This window comes from Equus caballus, chromosome 20 (genome assembly GCF_041296265.1).
Source record: "Equus caballus isolate H_3958 breed thoroughbred chromosome 20, TB-T2T, whole genome shotgun sequence".
NCBI lineage: Eukaryota > Metazoa > Chordata > Mammalia > Perissodactyla > Equidae > Equus > Equus caballus.
Genome location: NC_091703.1, coordinates 8,553,177 through 8,557,823, shown reverse-complemented (window position 1 = coordinate 8,557,823; position 4,647 = coordinate 8,553,177). Strand labels below are relative to the sequence as shown.

Below are 4,647 nucleotides of genomic sequence, written 5' to 3'. Positions count from 1 at the left end.
TGTTTCAGAGAAGTTGGAAGAGATGACAATAGCCTACAGCCCCTGCAAACACAGACAGAGTGTGGTAGAAATTTTCCCATTGCTTTATGGAGTCATTCAGCTCTGTCACCTTTCACATAATTCCTCCTACAGCCTCCATGGAATACAGCTACCTAGATCTGCATGCTGCTAATATTTAAATTGCTTGATCCTTTCAAAATAGTCTATGCAAACCCAAGAGGCCCTCGGCCCACCAGACATTTTTCTTCCCTAATAGTTGAACAGTTCACTGTGCTCCTGGACTTTCCCCCTCACACTGCCCACTTTTCCTTCTCCTTGACGGGCTGTGGCCGGCAATGCCAGGGCGCATGCCCCAGGAGAAAGAACACAGGACTTGGAGCCAGGAGACCAGGGTTTGAGTCCCAGCCTAGCTACTCATCCATCATGGGGTCTTGGGCAAATCTCTCAGCTTTTCTAGCCTTACGTCACCCCACAGGGCTGTCCTGGAATGCAATGAGCTCAGTGTGAAATTGTTACCGAATCAGGTTTTGCCTGCTGCACGATTATGTCAATCACCGAGATGACAAGTTTGCAAAGAGAAAGGATTTAATCACAAAGTGGCCAAGCAAGAAGGTGGGAGAATCAATCTCAGATCTGCCTCCTTGAGAAGGGGAACTCAGGGATATTTATGGGGTAGGGGGCAAGGTGGTCTGCAGTGTGCGATTAGATGATTGGAGGTGAGGAGAAATGAGGCAATTGACGATCCGTGCAGGAGTAGTCTTGCTTCATGCCTCTTCACAGGACCCATGTTCACAAAATGGTGGCCTTACCATGATCTGTGGGTGGAGTTTTTAGTCCCTTGACATGAAAAAGATCAATTGTCAGTATTTGCATAGGCCCAGTTGATGGGTTGGTGGTCTAAACCGGCCTGAACTGGACGAGAGTGTCCAGTTCCAGAAAAACCACACTTAATTACTCTGTTGATAAGATGGGATCAGTTGAACTGGTCCTGCGGGGCCTGAGGTTAAAAAATGCTCTGCTTTTCCCTGGTAGAATTCTGCAGGAAGCCCAGGGCAGGGGGAAGCAGGGCTGGGTCTACACTGCTGCTACCTAGCCCCCATCTCCAGGGGTTCCCAAGCTGCCGGGGCCGAGGACGCATTGTGAGCAGCCTGAGCCAGCCAGGGCCATGTCTTTTGTCACAACTCCTGCTCTAATTAAAAACATGGTTGATGACATCCAGGAGTCTTTTGACTGGTGCATAATAATAATAATAATCAAAAAATTTCAAACCGTGAGCCAGGAGGTCTGAGTTCTGGACTGGACTCTGAACTATGTTAGCCCCAATTCTCTGAATTTCAGTTTCCCCATTAGGAAACTCAAGGACCACACATTCATTTTTAACATTGCGTCTTTGCACATTTACTAAGCACTGTTTTTAATACTTATTGTGTAATAGCTGTATGCAGTAGGTACAACTGCAATGCTCATTTTATGGAGTAAGAAACCAAGGCTCACACTGGGTCACAGAGGCAGTAAGTAGCAGATCTGGATCCAGTCCCACAGTCTCAGGCCAATGGGGTGTGGCTGCACCCCACCCTGCCTTGATTCAATGACTTCTCAGGACAGACTGACCCCCAGGGCAGGGACTCCTCACCCTCAGAGCTCTGACTTTAGGAAGCAAAACAAGGAACACCCTTCTCTAGTAATTTCATGGGATATTCCTGTTCCTGGCCTGGTCTAGCCGCCTGGTCTATGTCAGTCAGCTATGAGGATCCCCAAATACAGACTGGGGTAAAAAGACAACCTTCTGTCTTCTGTTTTACTCCTGAGTATAAGAATGAGCGTGGATTAGAAAGAGAAAGACAGACAAAAGCTTGTGTTGATTTTATAAACCACCAACTCATGAACCACTCAGCTGTCTTCCCGTCGCTGCCCATAAAGAACTGATCATCTGGAACAATAAAATACAGGCATTTAAAGAGACAGACACCAGACGACTGTTCAGAGCTGCTGTGAAGGAAGATGCCGCTGCCTTTGAAGCCTGCGCCCCAATTTTGCTTTCTGAGGTGCGTGCGCGGCTCCTCTTGACGTCAGCTCGGCGTGAGCCTCCGAGGGTGGATTCCTGGCTCAGAAGAAGAAATGAAACCGGTGATGAGGGCGTGCCTTGTGCAACAACAACTGAGCTATTGTCCTGTCCCCCACCCACACTCACCCTTTCCTTCTCTACTGGACCCCTGCTCACCTGGAGATAAGGCAGCACAGAGGTTTTCCCTGGAGGTTGGGAGGGGCCTCCTCAGCAGTCAGGAGCAGCCTACAGGCTGGCAACTGGTCCTGCTTAGCCCCGAGGCCCACTTTGGGTGCAGGGGCTTCTCCTGTTTCAAAAAGCAACTCTTGCTGGAACAAAGCCCAGAGAAGAAATGAGTTCAGAAGGAGGGACTCATTTCCAGCGAGGTGCCTTCTAAAAAAAGGCTTCCGATTCAGACTCTGACCTCTCCTGTCCCTCCAGCGGCGGGGAGCCCGTTGCAATCCAAGGGGTCCTAAACCTGGACCCAGCCTCCAGGTGCCTTGTCTTCCTCTGGCCCGGGGAATTTTTGTCAGGGGTGCTTTCGCTTGTTGTTTCCAAACCACAGCATCTTTTCCTCACACTCCCTCCCTTCCTGTAGCAGGAAAGGACTCCAAATCACAATGACGCCAGCCATGTATACTGATCCCAATTCGTCATCAGGAACTTCTGAGCGCAGGATGGAAATCCAGAGGGAGGCTTGAGCGCCCCTCAACCGAGAGTCCCTGAAGAGGGGCGCGGCCTTCGGGGCCAAGTCCAGGGCCAGCGGAGTGTTTCCTTCCGCAGAGTTGGGGTACCGTAAAATGAGACCCCTAATCTCATCCAGGGCTTTTTTTCTTCTGATTACCCCCGCCCCGCCTCCCGCCCCAGGCGGTGCTTAGGTAGGGGTTCCAGCACTCCCAGCCCACTTACAGGTGAGTCAGAGGAGCGTATTCTGACTTTGTCTTATTTGAATACATCGCTTTCCCAGGTGGGAAGTCGGCGCATCGTCTGCAGGGCGGAGCCGATAGAGGGTCAGACCTGAATTGCAGTCCTCGCTTTCAGGCTCCTGGTTTCCTTACGTGTACAGTGAGTTCATGCTCACAGTAAGATAAAGATGAAGGCTGACAGCAACGGATGCGTGCTGAGTGCTTACTGTGTGTAAAGCTTCACACTCACCTTCTCATTTCATCCCCACACAACCGCCTGAAGTGAGCACCAGTTCCATGCCCATTTTACAGAGGAAGAAGGTGAGGTTTAGATGTAAGTTACCTGGCAACATCCTAGAGCTAGGAATTTGTCAAATTAAGAACCAAACCATGGTTTTTTGATCTCACGATACTATCCTTGGAATCAGTCAAGGTCTATCTACCCATCTATCTCTCTACCTACCTACATATCTAATTTTTTTTGGAAGGGATCTACTTTTCACGTCCCTGAAGCTTTGAGGTCACCTGGCTCTGAGGATGAAGGCTAGTCTAGAGCTGGCAGGGGAGAGGGGTGGTGGGCAGCGACATTCCTGAGCTGGGCAGAGAGGACTGGGCAGCCTGATCCCTGGTCCTCCTCTTGCCAGGAATCTCTGCACACCTTAACCTGAAGAGAGACCTGGTTGCTGGTTTACCAGTTAAGACCCTGAGATCTACCAACAGAGCCACATCTGCCAGGCCGGGGCTCTGACCCTCCTTGTTCACAGCCTCCCACCTCCCACCCTCCAGCCTTTGCACCAGCTCCTTGCCCCCCTGCAGGGCTCTCTCTGCTCCCCAACACCCCTCCAACCTCACCTGGGACCCTATCTGGATGATCTCTCTTCTCTTCCATCAACACGGAGAGATGTAAAGTTCTCTGATGGCACTTCCTTGTCGATCTCTGTGTGTGTGTGTATGTGTGAAATAGCCTTATTGAGATAATTTATGTACCACACAATTCACCCACTTGAAGTGCACAAATCATTGGTTTTTAGTACATTCACAAAGTTGTGCAACCATCGCTACAATCAATTTTAGAACATTTTTATCACTTCAAAAAGAAACCCCTTCAGCTGTCCCCTTTAAGCTGCCACCCTCCCATCCCTTCATCTCCCCACACCCCATCAGCCAAAAGCAACTGCTAATCTACTTTCTCTTCTCTCTCTCTTTCTGTCTTTCAATTTACCAAGCAGACAGCGGGAGGAGTTCCATAAAAACCTCTTCTCTCGCAGTGAAAATAATGATCATTTTAATGTGCTGGTGAACTGCTAAAAGTATAAGAACTGTTCCCCAAAGAGTCAGCTCAGTAAGACGGGGTGGGGGGGTGGGCGCCAATTTGTGAGCACTGGGAGGTCAGAGGTCACATGGCCATTCACCACAAAGCTTAAGCTCCCGCCTCCTTCCTCTGCTCTATGTACTGGAGGACTCAGGGAGACACCTCTTTCCCTGAAACTCCCTACCCCATTCATAAAGTGAAGGGCTATTCTCAAAAAGCCAGGTCGAGTGCAGCCACAGGGACCTCCAGGCAGAACCAGAACTGAAATGGTGCAATGCCAAAGCTGGAAGGGAGCTTAGAACTCAGTTAGTGAGTGTCCTTTAGGCCTCCTGTTGTGGATCTGAGAACTGAGGCTCGGAGAGGTTAAGACACGAGAGGCATCCAGG

The 4,647-nt window shown here is 50.0% G+C and overlaps 1 long non-coding RNA gene across 1 annotated transcript; it reads right to left on the bottom strand.

Annotated features, from left to right (window-relative positions):
- Window positions 1–567: 567 nt before the first annotated feature.
- Window positions 568–2,854, bottom strand: LOC138919340 (uncharacterized). The gene is made up of 2 exons (XR_011429467.1): window positions 2,222–2,854; window positions 568–2,101 (listed from the first exon to the last, which is right to left on the bottom strand). It is a non-coding gene; the product is annotated as an uncharacterized lncRNA (long non-coding RNA).
- Between the last annotated feature and the right edge of the window lie 1,793 nt (window positions 2,855–4,647).